This window comes from Phodopus roborovskii, unplaced genomic scaffold (assembly GCF_943737965.1).
Source record: "Phodopus roborovskii unplaced genomic scaffold, PHOROB, whole genome shotgun sequence".
NCBI classification, from domain to species: Eukaryota; Metazoa; Chordata; class Mammalia; order Rodentia; family Cricetidae; genus Phodopus; species Phodopus roborovskii.
The window spans coordinates 26,935,589-26,951,116 of NW_026126460.1; positions in this window are offsets into that span (position 1 = coordinate 26,935,589).

The following is a 15,528-nucleotide window of genomic DNA, read 5'->3' on the forward strand; positions in this document are numbered from 1 at the left end:
GAACCAGCTAGATGTTGGTTTCTAGGTGTGAAGCCCTGGTGGGGAGAGCTACGTTTTTGTTCATTTGTTATTGATGTTATTATTATTATTATTGTAAAATTTTCTAAAGGACGTCTGAACCAGCCTTCCACCTGGTGTGTCCCAGTGAAGCACCTGGAAGGAACACTGAAGGATGCCCAGGGGCAATGACTGTTGCTGGTTTAGGGTCTCTCAGAATTAAGACCAGAAGCCTAAAGCCTGGCACTATTGAGACTGGCGGCTGATCAATTAGGAAAGAAATAAAGTGTAAATGTCACACTATCATTCCCTTCGTGCTGGTGAGCAGGGATTGATTAGGTGTAGGTGATTAGGGCCAAGGATGAGAGTGGAGGAAAACCAGCCACCCCTTACCACATTCTCAAGTCTATTTGTCATTTTTAAAAAAGATGTTAAGGACCTTCACAGAGTTCCTAAGTCCAAATCCCTACTGTGTACATATTAGCAAATGTTTGTTTCATGGGTTCCACGCGCACAGGACGACCTTATAAATTTTTAACCTTGACCACAAGGATAAGTGGTTAGGCTGGACAGGAAAATGGGTACTTCGTGATGAAGACGTCTCAGGAGCCGAGTAAAGCCTGAAACTCGGGTCTCTCCACAAGCAGACCATTTCCAAAGTTGTTTCTTTTTTTTTTTTTTTTTTTTTTTTTTTTGTGACCTATAAATCAAGCAGGATGTCCCTGTCTTGCCCAAATGGCATTAAAGACCTACAAAGGTGACGTTGGTCCCCGTGCTTAAAGCCATCCCACTTTAGCCCTGGGCGGTTCTGGGTTTCCGCCCCCTTCTCCACGCCAGGAACCCCCCTCAGCTCTCTGGCACTGCAGAATTCTCACAGGGAGATGCAGCAGTAAAGGTGCTGGGCATGCTCAATCCACTAGACCTCCTGGCCTAGAGTAGGGGAGTCAGGGGCGGGGGGAGCGCGCCTCAGCCTAAAGCGGGGCGAAAGGCGGGGTGAGTTTCCTGGAGCAGCCTGCTGATTGGTGGAGTTGCTTGTCCTTCCCGTCTAGCACAGATGCGGTAGAGGGGAAAGAGGGTGAGGGTACAAACGTAGGTACCAGGTACTGGCGCCATTCAGAAGTCTGCGGCAATAGAATTGGGGTATCCCGCACCCGCAGATGCCACCCCCTCACGAAAGCCTGGGAGCCTCTGGTTTCTCTTTTCATCTTCTCCTTCATCACGCCAGTTCTACTAAACCTGGTTAATGTATTATCTGGGTACACATGTTGAATTGAAAGCCCTCCCTCTTTCCCTCTGACAGCTTGGTGATGCGGGTACACGTGCCCACTATAGCAAGGCTATAAATAGCAAGTAATTTGGAAGTGGTACCGAGGCAGCAATAGCAGGAATCGGATTCTGAAGGTTTGGAGTGCCACAGGGGGAGGGGAGGATACGTGAAGTTCCTGTGGAAGAGTAACAGTGGAAGGTTTTGCCCAAGCCCTCCAACCCCAACAAACAAAAAAGATATAAACAGCTGTTTGATAGCAACAGCAAAATCGAGATTAGGCCAAAAGGGCTTTTTACAGGAGGGGTCCTGCAATTCGCATTTTTGTGGGAAAGCGCTTCAAATCCATAGACTTTGATTTTTTTTTTTTTAAATTCCTTCCTGCCCTCTATTCCTAACCAAAAGCAAAAATAGACCGGGGGGGGGGGAACCCTATAACATACTATTTTTCTCGAAGGAGGGGGGATAACCGAAAGAGCAATTTAATTTGGAAAAATTTCACAAGTCATCTTCACAAAAAGTTACTTAGGGCTTTGATGATATACAAATAATTATTATTATGGCTGAAGATAAAGCAGACTTCCTTGAGGTGTCCAAGGACCAGGATTGGATCCCCAGTAACACACACATACACACACACACACAGAGAGAGAGAGAGAGAGAGAGAGAGAGAGAGAGAGAGAGAGAGAGAGACAGAGACAGAGAGACAGAGAGAGACAGAGACAGAGACAGAACATTTAAACTGTACTACAATAAGTTCAGTTTTCTACTTTTTTTAATTCACGGGTTGAGGTAAGTCTGGAAATGCATATTAACATCCGATTCTTGTGAATATACAGAATAGGAACGCAGGCTTTGGTGGAATCTAAGTGAAGTCATGTTGAGCAGATACGTGTATTATCCTGTCACCTTATGCTAAATTAGTCTTGTGTATTATAATGAAATACTCTGTGAAAAATTTACACCTAACAGAAAATGCAGACCAAGCAAGCAACTGATTACCAGAAAAAAGCTGCTCAATGCTGCCATCTATAGGCCAGTCAGAGACCACTGGTGAAAACAATAAAGGAAAACTGCGTTTTTAAAATATTGCATAGAAATAGTGTCAGAGAACAAATTTGGCATATTGAAGTCTCGAATAAAGTCATGGTTGTGAGAATTAAATTTTCACATGTCTTTGGTGCGTATTTGAATAACATATCTACAGTTACCATTAAAATAGGAAAATGACCTGTGTTACCAAGAAAATCGTAAAAATTGTTCAAGTTATTATATATAAATGAAAGAACAGTGAAAAGCTATAACTTCATTTGAAAATTATCAAATCACTTTATATAAACTTTTGCATCAGCAGACATGTTCCTTAATACAAATGGGTCAGCACTAAAGAAACCATTGGAATCTCAGAATTAATGTTGACAATTTGGAACAATGCTAGAAGGAAAATGAAAACTTGTGGATTCTTTTTCACTATTATTATTTTAATATACATGCTTGTTTACAAATTTCTGAAAGCCTCCTCTGCAGAAGTGATCCAAAACATAGGAAACAGGTTCTTTCAGCTTTAGTATCAAAGATACAAAATAACTAGTATATAAAAAAGGTTATGTGCACATATGCTAAATATCACATATGCTAAATACCTGACATTTACTCAAGCAGAAGAACCCAAGTCTGTGAAAAACTTGGCAGGGAGTGGGGGGACTCTATAGAGGAGAGGAGTCAAAAGCTTGAACTCTAAGGGTGGCTACAACTCATGAAGTGATTAGTAGATATTTCCCCTCATTCCAATTCTTGGAACATCTGCTTGTGTGCCAGCTTTCAGCTAGGTATTGAATTCTTTGAGCATAATGACCTGTCTGTAAGAAAAGCAGTTACTGGTGCCTAAGATCACGTAGCAAGCAATTGTCTTCTAACTTGGGCATCCTTGTAGACAATGTTTTACAATAATGAATGCCTCTACACTTACTACATTTCCATCTTGTCATGAAAACCTTCCATCCTTTTAGATTAGAAAAGATTATTAAAAGCAAGCTGTAAAGTCACATTTGGCCTCAGAATCTGCTAGACTGGGGTTTCTCTGTCCTCGAGATCTTAAAATGAAGGGCCCTGCTTCAGAAGGTTCAGAAAGGGAGGCAAAGGGCCTGTGTTTTTAGCACATTCCCAGTGCTGCTTACTCCACAGAGTTATATTACTGATGATGAATTGAAAGACACAATAGTAAGGTGCTATGAAATACAAGCAGAGTACTTATTTCACAGCTTTATGCATGTTCAAAGAGAACAGCAACAATAAACATCCTACTTAACTGCTCAATGTTCTGGGACTTTTCTATTTAATCACAGCTATCAAGCACGAAGAGTTATTCTTTCCAAGGTGTGATTAAAATATTGCAGATTTCTGACCTCATACAAGCCCCTAACCAACATGTCCTAGTAAAAACATACTCATCTAAAGCAGGATTGCAGGAGATTTCTACTTAGACAAAAATTTAAGCAATATTGGCTTATGCACAAAGGGGACATTTTTAATTAGGCGCTATGAAATTAAATGGACATACAGCTTACCTACTAAGGTCTCTATCTCTGGGCTGTTCACTACAGCTGGGTGGAGCAGGCAATGACCCACGCTTGGCTGCATCTCAGAGGAGCTTTGAGAAAAATCAATTTCTGGCAATCAGCTACCCAGAATCCATCTCTGGGTTTCACACTATATCCTTGCAAATTCAGGGAGAGTAAAGGCATCGAACGCTTACCCAGGATTTCAGAAATATACCCATCCCCTCAACAATGCCAAAACTTTTATCATTTGCGGTATACAAAAGCATGAAACGAGCACATGGATGAAACTGGAGGGAATGAGCAAAGTGAAAACCCAATCTCAAAATTTAATTCATCCATTTTAGGAACTGTAATGGCTGACTCCTTTCTTCAGAGCTAAGTCTATACATGGCCTTTGTCTAAATAACTTCAATTTTCTTTTCTTTTTTCTTTTTTTCTTTTTTTTTTTTTTGTTTTAATTTTCTTTGCATCTTTTCTAAACACATACTTGATTGTATGTGTATGTACGTATGCCTCAGTGCATGCAGATACCCATGGAGGTCTTTAACACCCAGGAACTAAAGTTACAGATAGTTGTGAGCCACCATATGGGTGCTGGGTACTGAAGCCAGGTCCTCTGTGAGAGCAGCAAATCTCTTCACCAAAGAGCCATCTCCCCAACCCTCTTGTACATCTTTATTTTAATGTCCTTTTTAGTCGTCTTTAATACAGACTGGGAGTTTGGCATTCAGTTGTATAGCGTGATGAAGTCACTCTTTGACTCTGGGATGGGGGTACAAGGGCTCAGGGCTGGAAATTAAACCCAGAGTCTAGTGTCTGCTAAGCTAATCCTCTATGAGTGAACTGTATCTCAGCCCTTTTGTAACTCTTTAGTTTGAAGCAGAATCTCAGTCAGGTTCCCTGCTGGCCTTAAGCACATTGTAGTCCAATCAGACTTCTAGTTTACAGTCTCTCTGCCTCAGCCTCCCAAGGAGCTAGGATTACCAGCATGAGCAGAGAATGGGTCCAGCTCCACATGATATCTTAAATTTTTCATTCTGCCATAGTGTGCTCAGTCTAAAATTTAACACCCAAAACTGCCTTTCAAATAGTCGATTGTTTTTTTTTTTTTTTTTTTTTTTTTTTTTTTTTAACTTTCACATTTCCCCAGTGGTGAATGCCCCGTGCCCTCTACTGTGGGGCCGGTGTCCATACACACAGCTACCCTGCACAGCATCTTAAACTCACCTCCACAACTCTTTTTCTCATCACACTCTCACCTGAACTCTAAAGTTAGTAAATTATGTCTTCTCCCTTTTATGATATTGAAAAAAGTCAAAATTGGGACTCATCAAATTTTTCAAATTAGGGCTTATCACTGATTAAAGGTGAGGAAATATTAGTGTCTTTGGTCTACAAATAAAAGAGCTCCTGTGGACTCTAGAAGTTATAATTACATTGCTATATGAGCCAATGTCCACTGTGACTCTGGGCAGAGGCCCTGAGATCAGAATCACCCAGGGAGCTACTGAACATCAAAACTTGCTCCAGAAATTGTGTCACTTTTATGGACCCATTGAAATGTCACGAGGCTTCATAGCTACTGCACACATGTACCCTATTAGTCAAAGAAACCAAGCCCCAACCCCCGGCAGAGTGAAAAGGGAGCCTGGATCGCAGTTTTGATGAAAGCAGTCTCATACACATAGTAGCCACCTTTTAAGAATTATCACAGGTTGGAAGACATGGAGGGATAGAAAAGGAGGAGATGCAGTGACATGAGAAACTCCAAACACAAGTGCACATTTACACATGTGAGACTGACGTTGAAAGGGTGAATCTGGGCTAAAAATTGTTAAATCTTAATTTTTTCCAAGGTCAACTGTGGTTTGTTTATTAGTGTGGGAGGGTTGAAAATTGCTACAAAACCAATCACATTAACTGACCCCAAGTGTTGTTCAGGACCGTGGACAGCATCAAGAAGGGGACATTGACAAATACCTAGTCTTGTGGGTAGGAGACCTGACAATTTTAGAAGTGTTGCTTAATGTGAAATGTCAGAGTGAGAAGCAATAGATTGCTGACTTCCTGAAGTTTAGAGGAAATGATTTCTCTAGATATTGGGCTAGTGCTTTCTGACTGTCTCCATTGAGAGCTACAGGTGGTGGCAGACACTTGTAATCTCAGCACTCAGGAGAATTATGGTAAGAGGTCATTCAGGAGTTCAAGGCCAGTCTGGTCTAGGTAGTGAGCTCAGGACAAGCATGGCTACACAGCAAGATCTTGTCTTCAAATAAAACATTCCTTCTTACCTGAATCCCATCTAATGACAGACGACAGGACACTGAAAGATGGACATTGAAGAAACTCGTTATGGAGTTTGCTTTCAATAGTGAACAGTAATAAGCTGCCTACTGAAAAATGTTCAATTTTTGGAGTTTGAAATTCATAACTTGGTATGATTTACACAAGGTCACATTTTTGAGAACTATGGAATACACCAGACCACTAAAAAAAAGAGATTTAAGTCATACTGAGACAGCAGCCTTGAGAATGGATGACAATAAGGCATGAATATAGGTCCTGATCCTAAGTACCCAGAACTGTCAGCATCACGTTAGGAATTATCTCGCTCATTCTGCACACAGTTAAATTCCAATGAATAGGAAGTTTCACTTTCAAGTGCATGTGTATGCGTTCATTGGTTGTATTCAGGTAAAACACTAAGAGTCCTAGGGAAGAATAAAAGATCAGGAAGAATGGGTATGGCATCAGCTTTCAAGAACCATAGGAAAATTGGCTAAGAAATCCTAGTGGTTTACATGAAATGCAGTTAAATAACTTCTTTCACTATGGTGTGGCATAAACTGTATAAATTGCTCCAGACCCTTCAGAGGGCAGTTAAAAAGGAGTTACATAAATTTCCAATGTCTATTTCTTTTTTGTTATTTGTTGGTTTCTTTTTGGAGACAGAGTTTCTCTGTGTAGCTTTGGAACCTATCCTGGAACTTGCTATGTTGATCAGGATGGTCAACAGAGATCCATCTGCCTCTGCCTCCTGAGTGCTGGGACTATACCCAGCCCAATGTCTATTTCAATTCCAGAAATAGACCCAGAAATTCCACTTTGGTTGGAGGGAAGAACTATATAGTGAGTGTATTAGAATATACTCAAGTGTTATTTTGTCAAAGAGGATGTCTGGAAACAACATACCAAAAGAGAGTTTTCTAGATAATTTATGCTACATTTCTTTAAAGAAATAGCATAAGGCCATGAAAAATAATGTAGTAGAACTGTGTGTGCTGGTATTGAGCAATCCACACAGGAAAAAGGTAGGATGCAGAACTATGTTGCAGATGCTCCCATTCATGTTTTTCATAAATGTGCATGAGTGCTCTTGGGTATGTAAAGACATTATAGAGACAAAGGAGAACTCTTAGAAGCCATTTTTCTGTCAGAAGGAGCCTGACTTTTCAAAATATGTTATAGTCCATGTTGTCCCACGCTACCGTCTCGCCAGCAAGAACGACGCGGCACACTCAGGATCCTTCTGTAGTAAAGCTTTAATGCATCTTGAGAGGGAGAGCATAAGCTTACAGAGCGGAGACCCCAAACATCCAAAATCCAACCCTTATATAGGTTTACAACCGTCGCCTCGGACGTGTCACCTCCTGATTGGCTGCAGCCCATTGGCCCATATGACGCCACGGGAGAGGCAGAGCCCAAGGGATGGAAAGTTACCCAGCGCCTACACACTAGCTTGTTTACCATTCGGTGCCTGCCGGATGCAGGCGCCATCTTGTAATGGAGAATGCAGGGACGGCTCCCTACACCATGTTTGTTTTTAATGACACTGCTAGATTACTATTTGTGTTAAGTTGCTTTATATGTAATCAAAATACAAAGCAAGATGGGGTTGGAGAGATGGGCCAGTGGTTAAGGGATGGCAGAGATGGGTCACTGGATGCTCTTCTAGAGGATGTAGATTTGATTTCCAAACTCCATGTAACAACTCACATAACAACTTCTAAAACATCAATTCCTGGTGATCTGATGCCTCTCTTGTTTCCATGAACACCAGGCATGCACATAGTGCACAGACATATATGCACACAGAACACCTATACACATGAAATTTTTAAATTACAAATTAAAGCACATAAATAAATGTACTTATTCAGTCCAATTAAGGTACAGATCAATGAAAACTTGAAAATGTATGCCTAGTTATTCTCTGCCTTCAATACCCCCACTATCCTTCCAGGTAGTGGGGGTATTGAACCAGGACAAGGACACCTTCAATCATTCCCATGAGATAAACAGCTCTTGTAGTGTTAGAAGATGTTTAGAGAAAAGGAGATCAGAGAAAGAGTGGCTCTTGACATGGAATTTTGAGTGATTTAACTCATATAGATTTCTTTTTGTGATGAGGCAATTCATAGAATAGCTATTGGTTCAGGCTTTAGGTCTGGCAGCCTGGACTCAGTTGGTTCTGCCTTTTATCATCCCTGTAAATAGATAACATACTTAGGCTTCTTCGTGTCTTGAGTATCAATACATGGAAGTAATAGTGTCTTGTTAAACTACTGCATTTACTTATCCTTATGTCTGTGCTTGCTTTGGATATGCACCATGTGCAAGCAGTACCTGAAGAGGGCACTGAATCCCCGGAAACTGGAGTGGCAGTTGTGGGTGCTGGAAATTGAACCCAAGTCCTCTGCAAGAGCAGCAAGTGCCCTTAACTGCTGAGCCACCTTTCTAGCCCATGCTATGAGCTCTTAAACAGACTGCTGCTTGATAAATAATACACGTCCAGCCATCTCTTGTGCCATTGTTTTTCATCATGAACCTTAAATATGGTTAGATCTCATTTTTGAAACCACTTCATCCCACACTTCACCATAAAACAGAGCATTCATTAGTAAGAAACATGTAAGTGTCACAAAACTTCACCCTTTTCAGTTTTTCGTTTGTTTGCTGGCTTGTTTGTCTGTGCTTTTTGAGGCTGGCTCTCATGTGGTCCAGTCTACCATCAGACTGACTATGTGAACAGAGGGAGGTTGGCATTACACTCCTGTGCTCCTGTTTCTATCTCTGGGGTGCTCAGAATACAAGTTTGTTTCATCGTGGCCACCTCAAAATGTCATCCCTTAAAGGAGAGGCAAATGGTCAACGATTTGATTTTCTTCTTTTCCTGATCTATTTTCTGAAATTTTACCTTTATGTTATTTATTCTCCAACTTTAGAGTCTGGCCAGTCCCCCTGCTTTTTCAGGTGAGTAGTAAGTGTCTTAAAGGGAGGTGACGAACATTCTAGGAATGGGCTGTGGAAACAATGGTAGGAAAGTCAAGAAGAACACTAGGCCTTCCATGTTGTAGCTTCAGGCTACTGCTGTGACAAAACACTTTCATAAAAAACAGTTTAGTTATGGTTTCTACTGTTGTGAAGAGACACCACAACCATTCAACTCTTATAAAGGAAAGCATATATAAAGGAGCTGGGAGTTCTACATCTTGATCTGCAGGGAACAGGAAGTGATTTAAGACACTGGGTGTGATCTGAGCATGTATGCCCACCTCCACAGTGACACATTTCCTCCAATGAGGCCACACTTACTCCAACAAAAGCACAACTCCTATAGTACTCTTTCCTTTGGGGGCCATTTTCTTTCAAACCATCACAAAGGGGTGTATTTGGCTTACAATTAAAGATCATGGTCTACTAACATGAAAGCTTGGGTCTATCTAGGACTTTAGCGGGAACTGAAAAGTAGGCTTATTACTATTGCATGTGTTAGAACCTCTAGCCAGCGAACAAACATACAAACGCTGAAGTACAGCAGGACCAAGGAGGATGCTCTTCTAATTTTCAGGACTCCAATTTCATTTCTCTTTACAATATGTGCATGGGTCTTTTAGCCATTAAAATAAAGGTTGAAAATTTGGGTTAAGGGAATGGACTAGAGAAGAGGCTGGTCGTAGCCTGAAATGCTTGTTCTTATTGTCCCCCTGCTCTGTCTCCACTTGTGTAACACTATGCTGACTGTACAGGTAGGGCTGCCTTTGTCAAGCATTTGGCTTCTGCTTGAAGCTGGATTCAGTAACTTTCTGCTGACTTGCAGGCTCCAGTGCCTCTGGCTAAGTGAGGGTCATTACATGTGGCACCTGGTTTGATGTTAGCAACTGACCTTCTTTTCACCTTCCTCTCCACAAACTTCTTAACTTAGTATTTCTAAAGAGATTCTGCAATGCTGCATTGCTGACTTATATGAGGCAGGGTCAAATTTAATGTTACTTCCCCCTCTGCTAGGAAGAAGTTAATACCCATCCTTGTGGCCACAAACCTAGAGGATATTTGAGTATTTTGAGCCATAAGTCAGCTTGCATTCATCAGGATTGTATGGAAATGATAAGGGAGAGGGATGCAAGATATTTAAGAAATTATTAGTTCATCTTCTGGAGAGGGTTACCTCAAAGGTCATAAATTTCTGTTGTTTGAAGATGCTTAGGGTGGTTTGAGAAATAGCCTACGTATGATCTAGACTAAGGGATACTCTAATATCTTAAACTATGCTCCACATATCCAAGACTTTGTTGTTTACAAGGTATGAAGACAAATTTTTAAAAAACGGTCTAATGCATTTTCAATGTTTTAATGCATTTGGACTTACTTTTTTTCCAGAAGCAAAAATAACAATTTATACTTCAATTGTGGTTTCCCTCTGATGCTAAAATACCTAATTCTTTGTGAAAATGTCAGTCATTATTGCTTCCACTTTCATTGTGCTCCTTTGTCTTGTATAAGAGTGTTTCGTGAACTATACACTCATAACAGCATGCTTACTCACTGAGGTTAAGAGCAGGCAGAAGTGAGGGGTTACATTATGTGTAGATGGATTCATTTGATCATTATCATAAAACAAATTTCCAAAAGCTAAAACTTAGCCTAGTTACTGGCTTAACTAAAATGCCTACCTAGGTTAAACTAAATGATTGTTCGGTTCAGTCACAGACAGTTGATCTGGTAGGCCTTGTTGGCAGTGTTCTAATTAAAGCATTATAATAGTCAATCAAAAATTACTTACTGGGCACCGATCAGGTACATTACACTGATACTCAGTAGGGAGCCTGGGGAAACAACCCTGGAAGGGATTAACTAAATGAAGACATAAACTGGAACCATAAACTAGAAGCTAATGAGGTAGACAAATTTGTCTTTATAAAGTGTCAACCTGTACCTGTGTAATTGGGTGACCGAAATGCAATTGTGCTCAGGATCACCCAACCAAGCATAGATCTGGAAGACCCAAATTTTACCTTTTTTTTTTTTTAAAACTGAGACCGTTTCTGCCTGGGAGAATTTGGAAGAGACAAGAGTTAATGGTGGCAACAAAATTACCATAGAGTTAGTATGTTCTCAATGGAGAAATTCTACTAATGTCTGTGTTAGCATCACTTGGTGATAGCATGTATGGTTGTCAGTTTGCTAGGATTCACATGAGACCAAATGCATACAAATGTAGTGTGTACTTTTTAAGGAGATTACTCTGTAGCAAGCGGGGGAGCACTTCCTACACTGGGAAATATTTTGTGGTTTTTGCACAGATTCCCTAAACCTTTCCTGCTTGTCTTAGTGCATTTGTTATAGTACCTAAAGGCTGGCTTGAAAGTGTGAGAATTCACACGAGAATGATGAGGCTCTATACAGGTGTCATTTTCCACCATCGTCACCTTATTTCATGGAATCAGAAACTTCAAAGTGGAGGCCTGTTGATGTCATGTGCTTGAAATGGATGGTCTTTCTAATTGGACTAAATAGTATTTTTAGTTAGATGTTAACATTAAACATTAAAAGATGATACATCAAAATATGATAGTATTGTCCCCATTTTTAAAAAAAATTACAATTCAGGGACAATATGTTAAGTAAAATGAACCAGACACAGAAAGGCATGTATCACATGTTGTTCCTCATATGTAGAAACCACAAAAATGTAATAGTGGCAACTACAGTTAACACAGAAATGGAATAGTGGCCACCAGAGACTGGAGGTCTGTATATGGACCCTAGGGGTAGAAGAAAGATAGCAGAATATGAGAAATGCGTATTCTAAGTATGTATGCAAGTATCACACTAAGCCCCATTAACATATGCAATTAGTGTGTGCTAATAAATAACAATATGAAAAGCACTGGCCCCAGGTGTCTGCCTGTTCTCAGTCAGCTAAAATAGAAAAGCAGCTGCCCCTTCTAATGGTCAGTTTGCCACCATCTTCCTGACACCATGGTCAAGTGTCAGGCACCATTTGTCACCACGAAGCTTTCTTGCAGCTGGCCCACTTGACTCATTTCTATCACCTGCCCAGATCCTCTAGGCGCTTGAGTTTATGACCCCTGCCTTGAAGGTACTTCAAAGCCGATTGCATTTGAGCAGTATTTGGTGATGAAGACAGATATTCCACATTCAGACTTGTCCTACTGCATCCCCCGGGATACCCCTTTCTATGTTCCTGGGCAGACGCTGGACTAATTCATTTAAAGAATGCACATTCATCAAAAGAAAGTCCAGTCTAACTTGAGCCTTTCTAACAGGCTATGTAATTTGCCTCGTCTAATTGATGTACGTGCTTTACTTTGCATTTCCACAGCCAAAGAAAGGATGGTTCATAGAGACTGATGTCTTACCAGAGATGGTTATTTAAAAACTTTTTATCAAAATGAAATACTTTAAAATCCATAAATTCATATTTGTATAGCCATTTGTCAGTATATGTTCATAATCTGTTGTCAATGAGGTGGGATTGATAATGGATTAATAATGTCAGAGGCTGTGTATGAAAGAGTAGGGCCATGTAAAGTCTTCAGACATACATACTGAAACTGTATTAAAAACCAAAGTGGAAAATTTGCTTTAAATCAATCACATGCACCTAATAGCCCAAGAATATCAAATGGATCCTATGTCTCTCCCATTCCATAAAAATATAAATAGCTAATATTTCAACATTCTCAGCAGGGCCTTGAAAACTCAACATGTTGACTTTCTCCCAAACTGAAATGAAACTTGACCTTGGGAAATAGGAGTTTCCTCTTATTCTTTTCACTTCTTTGACGATATGCATTGAAAATAAACCTCAAGACAATTGGAGGTAAAAATCTATTAATATAATATTAAGTTGGGTTTTATGTTTGAAATTACCTGTTCTAGTGTTATTCTTCTCCTGGAACTCACATGTAGCTATTGTCCAGGGCAAGCTGAAGAGCCGTGCATGATTCATGATGGCTCTCTGGGTTTTGAGGCTAACGAGAGGTCTCAGTAGGTATGAGTGGTTGGTGTGCAAGCATGAGAACCCGAATTAGAATCCCCAGCACCTGTGAATGCTGGCATGACTGCATTCTGGAAGGACAGACAGGAATGTCATTGGGGTTTTCTGGTTGCTGGACTAGTCCAGGTTCAATGAGAGACTCTGTCTCAAGGGAATAAGGTGGAGAGTGATAGAACAGAAAACCTAATATCCTGGTCTGTCCTCTGTGTTTGCATGTGGGTACCCACATATATACATGTTTACATCACACACATACACCTTAATTTTTTTTTCCTGTTTCTCCAATTTTTGGCTATATGAACTTTGAAGTAGCTTCTTCCTAGCCTCCTTTATGTATAAAAATTTAATAATTATTCCACATCATAGCTGCATTAAGAGGATGTATATAGTGAGGTGATAGAATATGGTTAAGGGACAGCCTTTATGTTTTTGGTGAGGGCACCATTCTCCCTGCGCTGAGTCCAAAGGACTATAAGAAAAGGCTCTTTTATTCCCTATTGTGGATGGGATGCCATGCTCAATCTTAAAGCATGGGAGAGGGAATGGCCCTGTCCCAAACTAATGAGCCAGACTATGTTGACTCCTCATGGAACCCCTTACCGTGAGGAGGAATGGACTGGGGTGGGATGGGGGGGAGGTAAGGGATGGTGGGAGGAGGCAAGGGGGTGGGAGGAAGAGTAGAAGGAGGGGTGGAAGGGATGGTTGGAATGTAAAATGAAATTTAAAAATTTTTAAAAAAAGGAAATACCCTTTAAGAATGGAAGAGGTGAACTTCCATTTTCATCCTTTCTTTTAAGTAGTTTTAATCACTCAATAAAAAAATAAGGAAAAACATATTTTGTTTTTCCATGACAGAGCATGTTTAAGCTAACTGTTAATCATTGCTGTTGCCCAAGATTCCATCCATTGTATTTCTCAGGTATGTGTGCAAAAAAAAAAAAAAAAAAAAAAAAAAAAATCCACAGAAAAGGAATTGTTTATTTTTTAACTTTTCCTTTTGAATGCAGTATTTGTAAAGTTACCAAGATGAAGCAAAAATGGGGGTGTTTCCTGAAAGTTAGCTGGTGTGTGAAAGAATAATGTTGAAGAAATATGGCCTGTAGCTGGCCCAGGAAGCAGAGCATTAGTTATGTCCTCTGACACTGTCACTCAAGCTCTTAGATTTGTTTGTTTTTGTTTCTTCTTCTTAAGACAATAAATTGAATAGGAATGATGAGAACATTGCTATTGCAGTTTACATGTGTTGGGCCTTTAGGGTGTATCTGTCATGCTGTTGTACTTATAGGTGTTCGTATGCTTTCCCTCAACTGATCCTGACAAAAATCCACTGAGAAAGAACCAACTGCACATCAGAGCTGCAACTTGACAGACCTGAAGTTTTTCTGATTTCAAGCCACTTGCTAATGCAGTAGGGACTAGTAGTGTTTTCACATTCTTTAAAATCAACAAATGAACACTTTCTATCTTTTCCTCCCTAACTAAACGTGACTGAAGCCAATGTAATTTACAGAGCAGGATCCAAGACAGCCAGGGAGACACAAGGAAACCTTGTATTGATAAACCCCAAACCAAAACAAACGAAAATTGTTCTTTGCTTAAGTTTTGTCACTGTTGTTGATTTCACTATTTTTATTTTTCCCTTCCTAAAGAACTTACTGGCACTCAAAGAATTGAAATGCTTTCAACTTTTGCCCTAGGTTGTTTCATTTTTTCCATACTTGTGCGTGTTCATATAATGCATGGATTTTCTTTGTTGGGAGCCATGTTTTATAGACGTCATGACACAAACATCTGTGAGCTGCCATTATCGTAATCTCCCCAACTATTTCGTTCTATTCTTCAATAAAGGAAAGCTGTACACTTTATTCTTCCTACTATTCCATGCTACCAAATTTTAGTAAGACATATAAGAGATGTATTAAAAATATGGTGATTCCATGGCTGTGGGTGTAGCTCAGTGGTAGGGCTCTTTGCTTAGCAGGTTGGTTGGTTTGCAATGAGACTGTTCCTCATAGGCTCATATATTTGAATGCTTGGTCCCCAGTTGGTAGAACTGTTTGGGAAAGGTTAGAAGAGTGGGTCTTGTTGGATGATGAGTGTCACTGTGTGTGGCTTTGAGGCTTCAAAAGCCTATGCTCTTCCCAGTACATAACTCTCTCTGCCTTGTGCTTGTGAATCAGATATAAGTTCTCCCCACAACATCATACCTGCCTGCCTGCTGCCATGATGATCATGAACTCTAACCCTCTCGAATAGTGTGAACCCTAATACATGTTTTCTTTTATACACTGCCTTGGTCATAGTGTTTTGTCACAGCAATGGAAAAGTAAGGCAGGAGTGGAAATATAAATAAATAAAAATGGAGATTCTTTTTATTTTTTGTATCCCAAATTATTATTATT